The sequence below is a fragment of the Carassius carassius genome, chromosome 18 (assembly GCF_963082965.1).
Source record: "Carassius carassius chromosome 18, fCarCar2.1, whole genome shotgun sequence".
NCBI classification, from domain to species: Eukaryota; Metazoa; Chordata; class Actinopteri; order Cypriniformes; family Cyprinidae; genus Carassius; species Carassius carassius.
Window position 1 is genome coordinate 22,033,135 of NC_081772.1, and position 18,211 is coordinate 22,051,345.

An 18,211-nucleotide genomic window follows, 5' to 3' on the forward strand; every position below is an offset into this window, starting at 1 on the left:
CTACTACTACTAATACTACAGAGCCGTGTGAGGGGCATTTAATTACAGATGCACACACTTTATTTCTGTTGACAACAAACACCCACTTACCCCATTGAAAGGATTCGAAGAGCAAGGACAATATTTAATATAACTCCGATTGGATTATTCTGAAAGAAGAAAGTCACATACACCTAGGATGCATAGAGGGTGAGTAGAAGATGGACGAATTTTCATCTCGGGTGAACTAACCCTTTAATACCAGGAATATACAGGCCAAAAGTCTTCTGAGTTTAGTTCTTTCAAATAATAATAAAAAAAAAAGTATTAGATATACTAAAAAAGTAAGAATTACATCAAAATAAAAAAAATCTAAAAGATTTTGGTTAACTATTGACAGTATTTATGCTTGTAATTTTTCGTCCCTAGTTTAATTCAGCGCTTTAGGTGGTGAGAGACTTTTTAAAGTCTCAATCCGTAGCAGCAGGATTTTATTAATACAGTAACTTCTCTGACTCTGTCTTATTAGCACAATGATCCCTGACTTCCACATGCTGAGTACATCTCTCAAATGAAGCCATGCTTGAGGGAAGGAAGTGTGTGTGTATGTAAGTCAGCGTGTCCATGTTTCTCTTCGTATCACTACGCCTTATTTCAATGGCTCTTATTTTTTATGGCTCTTTGAATGAATGCAGGCTCCTGTTTAATCTGATGAATGTAATTTCTGTTACACAAGGAAACTGTACAGCAAAGCAATAACCGAACAAGAGTGAAAGTTTAGGGTGCGGACAGAAGAGGTATAAGAAGAGTTGTTTTCCTTTTCAGCTGTGTGCCATGAACAAGTTTATGCCGAACCCAGGCCATATGTTCTCTGTAGGAAAGGGGTTTTATTAATTCTGTTACATCCAAGTCAGTTGGTTGACTTATGGTCCATGTGCACAAATGTGAGGCTCTATTGTCAGCCGCGTTCAGAGAAGAAAAGTGATTTAAAAAAGAACCTGGGAGGGAAAACAAGCTCCCATAGTTTCTTTCAACACATAATCGTGCGGTTTTCCCTTATTTGGAGGAAGCATCCATTTTACTAACCCTCTGTGGTCCAGGTGTTGTCTTTTAATTGGCCATTCTGAAAGCAATAAAGCATTTCAGTTACATCGTCTTATAAAAGTGCTTCCACGTCACTTTCAAATGATGTAATTACTCAGCCATTCGACACACAGGCTTAGAACATATAAGACAGGGCCAGGGCTCATAGCAAGAGAGTCGCAGAGGTTTCTCTAAATATGTTTTTAATTTAGGAAGCAAAACAGAAGAAAGAGAAGCAGTAGTTTAATCCAGAAACTACTGCTTTCATTTGCTTTCCCACCACAGCCCAGCTTATGTTTTCAGAGTAAAGTGATGAAGAAAAGGGTGCATGGATATTTACTTTCATGTGTAAAGTAAGCCAATTATCCAAAAGCGTTTGCCATCAGCAGCACACCACTGTATGTACACGGCCATGCAACGTTTTTCATTTTTCTTGTTCATTTTGGCAGTTCATGGAATTGCTATTTTAACCTCCCACTCATTTATAAGTATCACTTAAAGAGATAGTTCACACAAAAATGAAAATCATATCAACATTTACTCAATAGTACTGTCTGAAAACAAAAATAAAACAACTCCAGGAGAAATTGGTGAAAATTCGTTCTCATTTTAGTAGTTCCTAATTGTGAAAAAAAAGAAATAAAAACATACCAAACAAACAACAGAATGGAAGATGACAAAAACAAACAAACAGCAAAACCCTGCTAGTGTTATATTTGAAAACAGCTGTATTTTCCTAGAATGATTCATTGAGCCTGTCCTCCAACAAAAAACGGCCATATAGGTCATTTGTGCAAGCATTTATTACGACCTATATTTACGTTTTTAAAGTTAAGCGCCCTCTAGCGGGCGTAAAAATAATGACAGTATCGCATTGCGTCTGTCTTCATGAATTGACGTATAACGTCATTACCAATCAAAACGCACGTTTATTTAAATGCAATGTGTGGGCGTTTTACACCGATCTCACAGTATTTCCTACATATTTTACTAGGTGGCTTATTCATTCGAATGACCACACCTAACCCCACCCCTAAACCTAACCCTCACAGAAATCATGCTAAATTGTGATTTATTGAACATATACATTTTCGTGCACGTCCATTGCCTGGGATCGAACCCATGATAGCATGATTACATATCAAGGTATAACGCAATAATCTACTAACTGAGCTACACGAAGCGCAAATCAGAGGGCAAATAAAAGAGTACAAAACATTAATATAAAAACGACCTTTTGCCAATAGGGGCGCAATTGTAGTATACGCTCTGATGGTTCGTATTTCAGGGATGTGGACAAACGACCTATACAAGTGTATTGGTTGGAGAACAGGTTGGATTCATTTCAGTGTGAGCACAGTAATTGCTCCCAGGTCCATACTAAAACATACAAAGACCACTGGAAAGAACTGGAAAAGATCCCTTCTAGTGAGAACACAAATCAGTTGGACCAAAGCACCAATATCCACATGCGTATAAAATAAAAAACGAAATCTCTGGATCAGCATATCAGTATAATTCAAATCATGTCTCTCCCTTAAAATCTTTCCTTTTAATGACCCTTCTGGGAAACAGGTGCATGACGGCCTTGATTTACACTCAAGCCGATTAACAGAAATGATAGTGATTAATAGAAACAAAGCCATGATATGCTCACAGAGCTGTTGTTTATTCGCATTGAAACCTGGAAATGCTGCAATAAACTAACCCCGGAACTTAAACAGAACAGCGAGTTTGCTCATACTAGTATATGCAAAAGCAAACCAAACTAATGAGATATGCAACATTGTAAATATTTAGCATTTGTATACAAACTACAAACTCACACTACAGAAAACTTGCAACATTATCAGAATATAACCAAGTCGTTTTTATTTATGTATCTGAAAATGCATTATTTGATCATAGGTAGATTTGTAAATAAATCCTGGAAAGTTATAAATGTGTTTTATCCGCAGGATTAAGCTGATGCCAAGTAAACGCAGCTGTATAATTAAAAGCAGTTTATTTTATTCAGAGACGGACCTCCCAGTCAGTTTACTGCCTCCTGCCATGGTAACAATTGATGTCTGTTCCAACTTCACCAGCATCCAATCAGTGTGGTCAGATATCTTGGACGAGGAAAAAACAATCAGCCAAGTAGGCTGCATCGAATTTATTCAACAGATGATGAGGGAACTGAAAGAGGTATTACTGTCTCAGAAGTAATAATGGGTTGAGTAGTTCAGATCTGTCACAATCAAAATATAATTGAAATGTGAGGATGCTACAGGAAATGTAACAAAACAAAGCAAGTTGTTCACCTTGATGGGGTTCCCATGGAACCAACCCTTTGTGTGTGAGCTGTCATAGCTGTCATAGAAGCCTTGTTCACTTCAGCCAGTGACTCATTCCACATTTCTGGCCGGGGGAAAGAACACTCCCTCAGATGAGAGCATTAGCCGTGTGAGAGATTAGCCTATTGCACTTGTGAAATCGCTATGGGGTGGATATTGAGATTCCTGATATCTTGACCTCAAGTGCTCACTCGGATATTTCCTTTCATTAAAAGAGACCACTCTTCCTGCAAGACAGGTGAAGGAATGAGAGAAAATAGGCAAAAACAATCCACTCTGACCACTTTTTTCCATACATAAGGAGATTTAAGTGGATATGGTTAAATTAATTTTGTTTTATAACTATTGAAGCAATAACTGTTTATATGCAAATGCAGAGCGGTGGCAAATTCTTGATCTTAAAGTGACACTAATGACAAATTCTGTCGGAATTGGTAATCAGGTCTAACTCAGGATATGATACAAGAGTCAAGAAGTCACAAATCTCTGCCTCACTCGTGCCTCTGCTCTAACAAGATCCAAGAGACAGAGGATAGACGGAACATTTGTGATTCAAAAGTCCATTGCACACTCCCTGAATTTGCTAAAAGCACAACCACGGTGAAAAATATAAAGGTCAAATATAGCATCACCAGTTATAAAAAGAAATATGCCATTCCAGCACAGCACGTACTGTGCCTGTGTAAGACAACTTCCAATCAAAAAGCTTTTAAAATACACTAGAGCATATTAATTTGAATGTAGTTAAATAGGAACAAACTATTTTAAGGTGCTCCCTTGAAAAACTTTATTTTTATATTTTTCCTCTCTCTCCTCCATCACCATGTCCCCTTCAGAGGCATTGTACATTTATACATAGATGAGATAGGAAATAGGAGGGAAAAATTATGTCAGTGCTTTTGGGTCTGCTCACAGATGGTATAATATTTCATCAAAATGTAGCATTTTCTGACAAATGTGTTGCGTCCACTTTTAAAACTTTTGAGAGACAATGAAACACTGGTGATGAAAATGTATTCAATGCTTTTGTGAGGGAATGCAAAATTTTGTGAGCGAGTGCAAATGTTTTGCGAGTGAATGCAAAGTTTCTCTAGGAACACAATGCATTTTTTTTTTCTAACACCATGTTTTTGTAGGGGATCTGTACATTTGACTACATAACAAGTAATAATAATATTTTAAACTGATCAGACTCTCATTTGTTTTTCAAATCCCTTGACTTTCTTCTAAGGAAACCAAGCAGTTTGAAGGTGCTGTATGTAGGATTGACACAGAGTGGTTGAACTATATATTGCAGTCTAAATTAAAAATATTGGAAAGTGTTTTTTTCTTTTTGTTTTTTTTTTACACAAACCCTCCTCCCCAGACTTGATGCAAACTGGAACAACACCAACAGGAATGAGCACACTTGACGATTAATGAAATGAAATATGCTGTGTTTTCTTTCAACTGGAAACCCAGAGTGGTGAAATACAATTGGGTAAACTGGCAGTGGGTGGGTTTTCACAAACCAAAACAAAGACTGATTTTCCGGCCCGGAACGCACATTTTCAGAGAATAACTGACTATAGCATTGCTTTTCAGATAATCAAGTATGTTAACTTAGCATGTATAGTGATATTTTTATGCTTTAGTAAAGTCTTAAAACTTACATACAACACCTTTAAAGAATGACATGTAAGTTGTTATTCATTGAAAATCTTGGTGTGTTCATGACAAGTAGTTATATCAGTTCCTGAACAAATCATTCTTGTTTTGGATATTTACAATAATCCAGTTCATAAAATATAATGAATTAATATATATTTTTTAATGATATTAGGGTGCATTTGTGTGCTGTTTAAACATAGATTTAACTTTCACAAACAAAAAAGTTACCTGAAAACCATTTTTTTTCCTTTTTCTTTTTGAATGCTCTTTTCTTAACTATGGCAAGATAAATTCAATTTCAAATTCTAGAGCACATTTAAGAAACTGTATTCTCTTGCAAATTATTGCGCTAATCCAATAAACTTTCACTCACAAAAGCACTGAATATAGTTTTTGCTCACATCTCATATTATTTAAATAATTAATTCACCTTTATTTTTTCTTTGGCTATAGAAATGTTGCCTATGTTTTATTTATTTATTAATATATATATATATATATATATATATATATATCTATATATATATCTATATATATATATATATCTATATATATATATATATATAAATATATTGTTTTTTTGTTTTTTCTTTTTTTCATAAGAAATTCAATCAAGCTAAAACTGCTTTGGTTTAATAATAATTCAGAAAAAAAACACCACATATTTATTCACTATATGTGATAAACATGACTTTCTGAGAACTCCATTTGCTTCTTGTGTGATGTCATAGGATTTCATCTCCTGCTTGTCAGCCCATGAAAACAAATCAACACAAATAACTACAATAACATCGTCAATATAGGCTATTCTCTCCACGGTTGTGCGTCAAGCAGATACAGGAAGATCTCTTGATGTGTGAAAAGCTTTTGTTCTCTAAAGAGCAGACTCGGTTATGACCCCTCATGCCATTAGATCATAAAGCATCAGGAACGGAAGCATGTTGTGCTCAGTTAGCAGCTTATTGGATTCCAGCTCACAAACATAAATCAAATATCACCAAAGCTCGTAAGGGTTGAAAGGCCTTGGCTACTGTGAGTTATATTTTGCTCTTTACTCAGCAACACACAGACGGATATAGGCATCACACACACTCACACAAGATATCAGATGATGCTGTTGTTTCATATAAGTTGCACTATGACAGCATGGTATATGATCTAATCCCAGTCCAGTTTTTGATTTACTCCTCAGAGGTCTGTAACCCAACGGAATTGTGGATGTTCATCTGCTGATTCATTCTCCCTGAGCGCTGACATCCTGCGGCATGCCTGACCCCTCACCCTCATAATTCCCGCTTTGTTCGGCGGGACGCGACCCCATGACCTGCTCCTTTTCCTTGAGTCGACTCGAAGGCTCACAGAATCCGCCTGCTCTCCAAATTCCTATTCGAGGCTGAAACATGAGTCTGACCCAGTGAGCTCATCGACAGGCGTGGACTTACAAAATAACTGTGAAAAAGAAAAGCGAGAGTGCGAGAGATGGAATGAAGAAACAAAAGACAGGTTAGACAGTGTTAGCATTGGCTCCTGAGGGGTTAAGTTACGTGCAGCCAAAACATAAGGAAACAAAGGTGCGGTTATGAGCCTCACGTCTCAGCAGGAGATTCTTCTTTTAAAGTTCAGGAGTTTCATTCTTCCCTGCTGGAGACGGGATCGAAAAGATACGTAATTCCAGACAGCTCCTGTTGCCCTTCTGACCTGCTGTGACCAAGGGACTCCAGTTTAAAAGTAAGTGGCTTTCGTTTAAAGAATATCTGAGTGTGGATTGAAAAGGAAACCGAGATTTAGTGGTTTATCTGATACACTTTCGTAACAGTATTATCAAAATGAATTGTGACAATTAAAAAATGTAATGCGAATGAAAAGTCAGCATGGAAACGGTTATGACAGGACTGTGTACTTCTGAGCGATCTGGCGTTGAGAGTGTGGACAGGCTTTTTAAACTTTAATTCATTGGGTATAATTGGATATACTTTCATAAATTATTTAGCCATCTTCATTTCTTTTTTCTTCCAGAACATTGACTGTTGTATATTGTATCACCTCCTACCAGTCAACACTTCTTTGCACATATCTGTGTGTGATGTGTGTACCTGCTCAAGCAGCCTATGTATGTGTTGTGTGTACAATAATGTGTGATTCAGTTTTTTTTTTCTTTTTTTTATCTGATATTAAACATAAATACCAGAAAGGTTTCAATAATTTGGATAAATGCTCATTTAAATGCAACATAAAACATAAGTTTCACTTGTAATTACACATGGAGTGAATAACTGCAGAATTGGTGTAACTTTAAAACGCCACACAATTCATCAGCAAAAGCTATTAAGTTATTCAGTGAGGGAAAGTCACAAAATAACAAAGAAAAATAAGTTATAAACTAACTATGGGCTTGCTATTTTCTCTATTGCTGCTGAGTTCATGTGATGAGTTACATGTTATTTCAAACTACAACAAAAATAGAATTGTAAGAAACAAGCTTTAATGCTTGATATGATAATCTAGACTGCAGGGATCATCACTCGACGTTACATTCTGACATTATGACTGTGTTTCTACCAACTCAACTGGTAGATTGTAACTTGAATGCAAGTCTGCCGAAAGGCATAAATGCAAATGTGATAGTTGCACCCATTATTTACCAAGATCCCTCACTCCTTGAACATCTGTTATATTTTAGGCACTTTGATTATGCTTTCAGCTAATAGTAAGAGTGTTCTTCTGAGCTCCTGTAAATCCATATAACAGTTTTCCGCAGAGTTGTGCCCTTTTTTGGCCCATACATAAATGTCCATACATAAATAAATAAATTCTGAAAACTTTCTTACTTTAGTAATGTTGGACTATTGATTTACGCTTTTAGGAATTAAAACATATAATAAAAAAAATTATATATATATATATATATATATATATATATATATATATATATATATATATATATATATATAAAGTTAAAATGTTAAATGTTATTCTGAGATCAGTAGTTGTGTTTGATTACTAATTCAAGTTTTCAGAAACGAAAAATCCACAAATAATAATAATAATACTTGGATAATGTTGGGCACTTAAAGTCCACATATAAACATATAGCCATCTAGGTAGAAACACAATATCTAATCAGTGTCATCTGCACACAAATGGTGCCTGAATTTCTCTCAGAAATGCCTTCAATTTTCATGTTATTTTCAAGCAACTTTTAATTGACTGGAGTAGCATTTCTCCTCAGTTTCACACAGGTGCAGGTGTACAGTACCACAGGTGTCGTTCATCACATTAACTACGTTACTAGTGTTTTGCAGCCAGAAAATGCCACAGTACTTTATCTTTATATCTTTTTCAAATCTTTTTAACTGCAGCTTCAGTGTCCAAATAATATTTTGAGCCACCCTACATTTACGCAGAACCTGATTTTACCAAGTGAGACATGTTCCTGGGACAAAATCTTTGTTGTCCCTGGAATAACATTGTGATTAACCAATCAGATTTGAAGAACCAGTTTATAGATTTTGTGAAGTTTATGCTTAAAATCACTGTTTGGTGCTTGTACATCAGTGTCATTCATCTATCATTTCCTCTGATTTTAGGGATTACTCATGGTTAAGGTTAGGTTTAGGTGTAGGGATATGGTCAAGAATAAATTTTTGGAGTAAAATGTTGTTCCAGGGTCAACAAAATATGTTGACCTAGGAACACATCTAACTCTGCAAAATCAGGGTGTGCCTACATTTACACTCTGGGCTTCTTCGGGTCAAAAAAGACCGAAACCATGTACGTTTTAAATTTTTAAATTTTTTTGCTTCATCGGAGGGGGATGAAACTTGGTGACTTTTGTTGTATTACCTATGTGAACACACAAAAAAATCAAGGAGATGATTCTGATATGTTAAAGGGTCGTAAAAAAAAATTGCACACTTAGCTTCCTACGGGTCAAAAATGACCCACATAGGAAATGAATGGGAAATACAAGAAAATCCGAAAACTCAGAGAAACTTTGGTGGTACAAACTACAGATCAGCCACTGTGCAGAAAAAAAGTGTACAGCAATGAAGGGGTGACACTCTAAAACATCAAGAGTGTAAATAAGACACCCTCCCCCCCACACACACACACCCACACACACAAACACACACACACACAGAGAAATTAACTGGTAAGACTGAAACAGCAAATTTTGCTATATTTTACTATATAATCATAATAACTCCAAAACTATAGCAAGGAGAGTCAAAAGGTAGGTATCGTTTGAAAGAACTCTTTTTAAATTTTTCAAAAATATAAATTAGATTACATTTAGACATTGTCCTGCAGAGAAATTGCGGATAAAAGACAAAATATATATATAATTTGTATTATGATTTTGCATATCTTTCTTATTTGTCATGGAATAACTCAGGAAGGAAATAAGGTAGGAGGAAAATTCTTTTTTAGTGAAGTCCCCCTACATGTTAGCTGCATCTGGATAAAAAATAATAATAATTTGGATAAAGGAATCAAAAGTTACAGCATTTGGAACAGAGATAGCCTTTTTGTACAGTCTTTGACGCCCCCTCATGGGCAATTGTTTCTCCATGAAGAATATCTAGTCATAAAAGCAATAGATTATGTTAATTTTAGGCTCATTGTAATTGTAATAATATGCTGTAAAAAATGAAGTGCCATTTTCAATGATCTGTGAATGTTTCATGAGCTGTATGATGTTTTTGACACATTGCAGTACATTATTTTATAGATTATGAAAAAAAAATAAATTGTATTTATCACCAAATAACTCAGCAATACTTAAGATTTTTTCAAAGTGGATACATTCACTGTAAAGGTCATACCCTAAGCTTTCAAATGACATCAACTTTGTGTTAATCAAGGCAATATTTTTGAAAAATATGGTAATGAATATTTTCGCAGCTAGGTGGCGCCTGCTGGCGGTACACTCGGTTTTAGAGGGATTACTCAGCACTCGTTAAGAGTTAATAAATGTGATTAGATGCATTAAAAAGCTGAGATCCTAAGCTTTAAAATGATATATAGATTGTGTTGTTCCATTCAGTGGTTGCTTAGTAATTCGATTTTTTTTCTTTCCAAATGGGAATAAAAAAAATAAATAAAAAAAAGCTATGGCAGCCTATAGGCGGTTACAGGACATTACACACATTTATTATATTTTAAAGCCACTGGATGGCGCTCTTCTCACTTGAATTTTTTTTTATTTTAGGCCTGCACTCTATTTTGATGTGCAATGGTGCATTTATTGAAAAAAAATTAAAATTAAAATAAAATAAAAATATATATATTAATTCTAATGGAAAAAATTGCTCATAAAAAATATATAATTAATGCAAAGTATCATAAAAATCTTTAAAAATTCTAAATAATATACAAAAAATATTATTGAACAAAAATATATTTGATTGGTTTTCCTGGGAAAAAAAAAGTTACATTTTTAAGGCTTCGGTCTTTTTTGACCCGGAGGAAGCTAAGTGTAACCCATTTACGAAGAAGCCCAGAGGGTAATAAATTCTGGCATTCTTTAAAACTTCAAAATGCTCTTTTACTCTTTATAAATGCTATGACACTACAGCATTTTATGTGACATTTCAGCAGTTGCTCAGGAATACAGTAACAACAGCCCATGTGCGGTCAGATCATTGCCGGGAGTGAAGAACACAGTTCATGATTCAGATGTTTTGTTAAGCAGGACCTGGCCCAAAGGCACACCACATATGCAAGAGTGCAGAGGGTGATGTCTCATCACAAAATGCCAGGGCTCGACTGTTCTGAAATTGCATCAGAAATATACTTTTACTTCTTTAGAGTCCCCCTTTCAAATACACGCTTAAGAACTCAAGATGACCGTGATCCCCCCCATAAGAAAAGAAAAACAAACACTGTGGAGAGAGGGCTAATGTAATTAAGTTAAAGCATGGGATAGGGCATTTATTTAATTAAGTCAGCTATGCTTGTTCCTCAACCACCATCAATCATTACAACTGACAGGTCATGTGGCACTTAAAGTCTTATTCCTCTTAATGCTGAACTATCATAGAAATGAGCTGTGTTGTACAATGCAGTGCCTTTTGGCTATATTATGTAGCAGAGAATATTTTTTTTTTCCCTCATTTTTGAGAGGACAATGTGCATATTCCAAATGATTTACTGTAACACCACAAGAGAGAGATAAATATAACCTGCCATTAGTTTCAGTTAAACTGTAGAGAATGTGAGACTCCATGTTACTCCAATCCACAAAAAAAGAAAAAAAAAAAAAAAAAAAGATTTATTTTTTAAGTGACAGAATGAATGTGTCATACTCCTAAACTAACATATAGCACTAAATAAATAAATAACATAATTTACTGAATATATCAATATTTGAACTGACATTGAATCCTGTATAATTTGTGTAGGTCAAAGGGAATAATCAGTGTTATATGTCATGTCATGTCATGTCATGTTTTCCTATCAATTAATTTCACTGAATTGTGTTAAAATGTCAGCCCTAATAACAATAATAATAATAATAATTTTGTATTTATAATATTTTGTATTAATAAACACTAACAAAAAGATTTTTATATGAACATTTTAATTGATATACTTTTTATTATTTCCTCACTTCAAAGCATTACAGAACTCCAAAGTCCCATTGATTCCTTTAGATCACTACGGTGATTTTCTGATGAATTCAAACCAAAGTCTGTATAGTAAGTCTCTTCACAGTAACACAACCATATGAATGACACTGAATAACACAAAAAGTGAAGAAATATATGCCTGCATGGTGAAAGTCAGCAAGAGAGCTGAGAACGAGAGAAAATAGATGGAACTTCAGTTTCAGACCATTTCAATATTGTATGGCGGCTGTGTCTTTTATTTATTTGTTTATTTATTTATTTTTGCTGTCGGTGGTAATTCCTTGGGATTCCTCCTAAAGAATTGATGAGGGATAAGAGGTGTGAGAGGTCTAGACAGGTAATTGGTTTCATAGTAGTCAGCAGGAACATGTTCTATAGCTGGATCGGGTAAAAGAAAGGATCATTCTGGCCAACTGTCTTCAGTTTCAACCCCATGCACAGTTTTAGCCTTGAACAATCCCTCTTTTCTTTCCCTTACTTATTTATATTTATTACATTCTTCATATCACTTTTCCAGCCGTTATTTCTTTAGAAACAACTCCAGGGAAGCCACTATGTATAAAACAATGTCTGTTAGATCTGATGTGTACATTATGACGTCCTGGATAAGTTCCAACTGAAGTTCCACAACTGCGGTACTCACCTGTGCACTCTGAGTTTCATTTTAACAGGCCAGATTACAATACCACACTCAGTTGATGACCTGGGGGTGGTTAAGTCCATGGGCAAGCTGATCCCCTCACCCCTCTATGCCCTGTAGAACACTGGGGTAGGGAGAACTGGCAAACTGCCCCGAATGGAGGGTGGGGATTTGTTTGGGCCACTGCTGTTCTTGGCAGCCTCTGCTCATGCTGACCAGCGGGAGTGCTGGTGAAAGCAGACCGAATTCTTTCCAGGCACAATCCACTATCTTTATATGTGTCCGCGGGTTCTGTGGAACTTCCAGGATGAGGTTCAGTATAAAGATGGGAAGTCCATCCCACCTCATACTCACTGGGTTCATTTCTTCACTCTCTAATTGGGCACTTCTTGTGTTGCTTTTTTTTGTAGTCCTATCTTCCTCAGTGTTTTTTCCATTTAAACAACTGCTTCACAGCAGGTTCTGAGGTGTAACAACACACCACACGTTTCTCCTGGAAAAGAGTAGGCAGCTGTCTGAATAACAACCTCATCAAAGGATATGCAATGTCAAAGAAAGGCTATTCGTATATTTTTGTTGTTAGTCAAATCCAAGAGCAATAAGCAAAGACAAGAGAAGAGCTAGCATATTGAGGGCAGTGTTGGGGAGTAACTAGTTACATGTAACGGCGTTACGTAATTTAATTACAAAATTAATGTAACTGTAATTAGTTACAGTTACTACGAAAAAATGAGTAATTAAATTACAGTTACTTATGAAATTTTTAACGATTACAAAGGGGATTACATTTGAATATTTACACACATCCACATACAGATTTAATTGATTTCTTTCCCAAATTGCACTGACTATTCTGAGACATACCGCCCTAATAATTTCCGGGATGCGGAAATACAGTCTGGTTCGTAGAATCCAGTCATAAAAACGGAATGCCTAACGCGGACGGGATATGCCACATTTTGGATGACTAAATCAAAAGTAGGTCAGTACACTTGAATCAAAACATGACATGGACTAGTGTCTGTGAATATTAAGCCCCAAAAATGCAATATATGCACGTTCTGCGTGTCTGTGGAAATCAGGTGCGGACTGGACACCGGGAGAACCGGGACAATTCCCGGCGGCCTGGCAGACGATTTTGCCCGCTATTTTAATATCATTATTGTATAATTGCCTGCCAAATGTACTAAAGCGATCATTTGCGAATCCGTTTGATAATTAAATCTCTAATAAATCAGGAAGTGTTAGTCATGACTCGCGCGCTCTCCGTGCCTCCGCCAAACGGTTTGGATCAGACTCAGAGTAATCAATGTGAGAGAGAGAGAGAGAGAGAGAGAGAGAGAGAGAGAGAGAGAGAGAGAGAGAGAGAGGGAGAGAGGGAGGGAGAGGGAGGGAGAGAGAGAGAGAGAAAGAAGAGTGGACTGTGGAAGCGCACAGCTGGAGCAGAGAAGCAGAACTATACTGTTCAGGGTTTCAGGTCAGTTTCATCTGTAAAGATGCTTTTTTTTCTTTGTTTTTTTTATTTAATTAATCAAGCAGCAGCACGTTGCTCATCAGTCATCACTCAAAATACTATATAAAGGACATCATTATTATCTGTTGTGATGTTACAGTAGTAATTTAGCTGAAAAACAATCAGATTTTTTTTATAGGTTTAGGGGGAGCTACGACAGACAACAACACAACCCTTACGAAAATTAACGTTTTAATATATTTCTATAAATCCAGAGAAAATAGTTACTATTGTTTAACTGTGGTAACTGTATTTGAGTTGATGTATATGCTTTTATTCATTATTCTTTAATTTTCACAAATTTAGAAAAGTAATCAAAAAGTACTCAAAAGTAATTAGTTACATTACTTTAATAAAGTAATTGAAAAAGTTACACTACTATTACATTTTAAACAGGGTAACTTGTAATCTGTAACCTATTACATTTCCAAAGTAACCTTCCCAACACTGATTGAGGGAATATTGTTTTGATCAAGCCTGAGGGAAAAGACAACCGCGTACCCAAGATGTTGTTCTCGTATGGCCATATGGAGAATATTAAGGTTTTTTTTAACACTGAAACCCTTGTGAAACACGAGCCAAGAAGACAGCAGCGTAAGGCCAGGGTCTGTCTTCCCACACATTGTTTCTGATACACTTTATTTGACTATCACCTAATAAAACACATGCGCACACGACCACATGTTGGCCAGAATTGGCTTCTAGGCATCTCACTGACTAGGTTTGGAGGTAAAGTTTATGACAGACAGAAACAAAACCCACTCCTATGGTGCTGGTAGGAGAAGAAAACCACACTGGGATTGGGTTACCCTCTGGACTGCTGCGTCCACGTTGTGTGCTCCAGGTCTTATGTTGAAGTTGTATTAGATTTAGTCTAGGTTTCCACTTGTGGTGCAGAAAGCCCTTTTTTCTGGCTTTATCTAGTTATGTCTGGGTTCAGTTCAGCATGACAAGGCTGTGGAGCTTTAATGCACATCACTGATGCCACCTGCAGTTTGAACAGAACCAAGTGACTGGCCCGCTGTCAGAACCTACTCTATGGCACTGGGTTATTAATTGAAAACAAATTCGGGTTTAAGCTCAGGCTGTTAACACAGCTTTTCAGAAACATTCACACTGTGCTGACAGTCAAAGGTTCTGGTCTGATCCTGTTCTGTTGTTGTTAGAGTCACACGTGTCAGAATTAAACAAATTTACATCTCCGAGGGGAAAGACAATCTGATTATTTTATTAAAATCATCATAGCTGCAAGAACAGCACCTACACTATAAAGAAAAATCTAATTTGTCAACAAACAAAATAAATAAATAAATAGAGTGCAGTACATTTATAATTGCAATACTATTATATATGTACATTTTATAAACCCAAGTAAAAAAATCTACATATATTTTGGAATTTAGGTCGGTGTATTATATCTTGAAAAGTCTAGAACTGCTTGCAACTGTAATAACAAAGATTACTGGAGTATGTTTTACAAAAAAAAATAAATACAAATACCTAAATACGTAATTAAATAAATAAAGTCTTTCTACTGTGAAGTTGCATGTTAAATTCAACGTTCTGCTTCTCTTTTTCTAATTACTCATGAAATTGACTAGCAATTGTGAAGAGTGAAGATTGTTTAAAGGAAAATCCTACAGCAATAGTTTTCAATGTAATAGCCCAAATGCACCACAAAAATTAATATTTACATGCAATTAAATTAATACAAGTGTAATTACACTGTTATTACATGTGTATTACACTTAAAAAATCTAAAGGTATTTTAGAATTTTGGTCAGTGTAGGCATGACATATTCTGGAAGTGCTTGCAATCCCTCACATTATCAATATGCTAATATATATATATATATATATATATATATATATATATATATATATATATATATATATATATATATATACTGTATATATATATATATATATGTCTTCAGAAAATCAAACATCTAAATGCCACTCGCAGACTAATATATAAGTGTATTTGGTTGTTTATGTGCCAAGATCAGTTTCCTTCATGGTGTGGTCTCTCTTTATATCCTTGGTTTGTTTGTTTGAGAGCGTGGCCTGCTGGGAAGAAGCGCTGTGGCAGCATTTGTTTAGCTGTGCCACTGTAGGATCGTATAGTTTTGGCTGTGATCCTCTTTTGGATGGCAGGAGCCCCTTACTGCATGCGGGCTTCAATTTCAGCCCCTCAGCACATTGCCTTGCAATTGTTTCCTATTGCAATCTATTGTGCCAAAATTAATGATTCCATGAGCGGAGTCGGTTTTTGTTGGCCCCGCACAATGTTGGTCGGTTTCAGTCAGCGTGGCAACAATTCGATCTCGTATTCAGTGTCACAGTCAATCCTAAAAAGCTGTTACCACTTTTCTCACCCTCCTTTTTTTTACCCAAACATATTAAGATGACAATGGCATAGAGCCAGTCCATTGTCTCTTGGGTGTATAGACTTACCGACACCATACTACAACAACCAGCTTCAAAGACCAGCACTGTTGTAGGCGACCTAGGATGACATTGTTCTGTCAAACAGATTGTCCAGCATTTGAAAATGCTTGGATAAGAGATTTTCTGAAATGTGTTCCTGCTGGGCTTGCATTCAGAATGTGTCCTTTTATGCAAAATCTGATTGTGTTTAAGAGTGTTTAAGTGCTCAAAACTAAGACTTTTATGAAAGAAATGTCCAAAAATTGACATCTTGACTCCAAACATTATTTCACTGGCATGTATTCAAACAACTTTGAGATGCTTTTGGTTTTTGATATTGGAAAATCTGCTAAATGCTACAAGCAAAAGTCACAGATCAAATCATTGCTCTCTCTCTATCTCTCTCTCTCTCTCTCTCTCTCTCTCTCTCTCATTCCCCTTGTAAGCGGTGGACTTCAATTAATGTGATTGGCTAGAAAAGCCAGGGTCACAGTGACATGATGGATTCTGATTGTTTTAGCTCCGGACCTATAGACCAACTGCTGATAACACACAAATTTGGACTGTGAGGTTCATTCTCCTTTCACACACAAAATGCTAACTCAGAATACTAAGGGCAAGCACGCTGCCAAACATAATTACTGCTTTCATGAACAAGTCTTTCAAAATAGTAATAGTAGCACAGGTTTTACTTTGAGCTTCCCTAACTACTCGTAGAGTGTTAGTACTCAGAAACACTCTCTCTGATACTTTTTTTCATATTCCATATGCTGTGTTGTTAAAAAGCCTTCGATGTTGTTCAAACATCATAGAGAAAATTGGGTTGTAGAAACAGAAAAAGACAAACTTGTAACACTCCCAACCTACGCAGGTCTGTAAAGGTCTGAGTGATCCACTATATGCAGATTTGACACAGATCAATAAAACTAGACATGTGTCCTTAAAAAATCACTACAAGCACTGGCATTCCAGGTCTTCTCAAATACAAGATGTGAATCTATGTTTCTGCTTATCAAGAGTCTGTGTGGAAATTACTTCTAGTAACATAGCAACAATGGCAGACAAAGACCTTCAAATTAAGCCAGAAATTTGCATTTTGGACTCAGAAAAGCAAGGTGCTTGACATTTTCCTTTAAATGCAGCAAACATTGCCACAATGCACATTCTGTTTCCCATAAAAACTATGAACGGATATATACATAAATTATAAAGTATGTGTAAGTGTTAATGTGCAAGTGTTTTTTTCATAAAAACATCTGCCACTCTCATTCTCTCTCTCACATTCTCATGTATGTGAAACTAATGTATGCAACTGTGATTTAAACAAATGTAATTAATGTTATTAAGATTGTCTGACAGCCATGACAAACAATAAATAAGCATTATATATATATATAAATATATTAATGCATTGGGAATACAACTTCTCTATTTTCATGCATTATGCATGAAATAATGCATGAAAATAGAGAAGTTGTATTCCCAATGCATTAAAGTAAGAATTTGATTAAATGTTTTAATCAATTTACATGCTTGATATACACTACCATTATCACTATTTTATATATTAGAAAAATATTATATAAAAAAAAATTGTCTATCAGTGTTATTATAATTACAATAAAACTATTACAATTGTTTTAATAAAGTGAAATAAAGCTGACAATGAATGAAAGATAGAAATGTTACCTTTACAATTACTTGAAGAAATGTGTGGGGTGGGGGGGGATGTGGTGAAGTACTACAATTACTAAAACTGAACCTGAAATAAAAGTAAATAAAACTAAATATTTCAAAACCACATAACAACACTATTAAAACTGAAAGTATAAAAAGGCTAATTAAAGATAATCAATATGGCTAGAGTATATATATATATATATATATATATATATATATATATATATATATATACACACATACACACCAAAATAACACTGATATATAC

The 18,211-nt window shown here is 35.5% G+C and overlaps 1 protein-coding gene across 1 annotated transcript in view; it reads left to right on the top strand.

The window, feature by feature from the left end:
- Window positions 1-6,157: 6,157 nt before the first annotated feature.
- The window catches only part of LOC132092665 (leucine-rich repeat transmembrane protein FLRT2-like), a 38,193-nt gene continuing 26,139 nt past the window's right edge, over window positions 6,158-18,211 (top strand). Inside the window, exon 1 of the mRNA XM_059499000.1 lies at window positions 6,158-6,776. The gene's annotated coding sequence lies outside the window, so the exon portion shown is untranslated. The remainder of the gene's footprint in view (window positions 6,777-18,211) is intronic.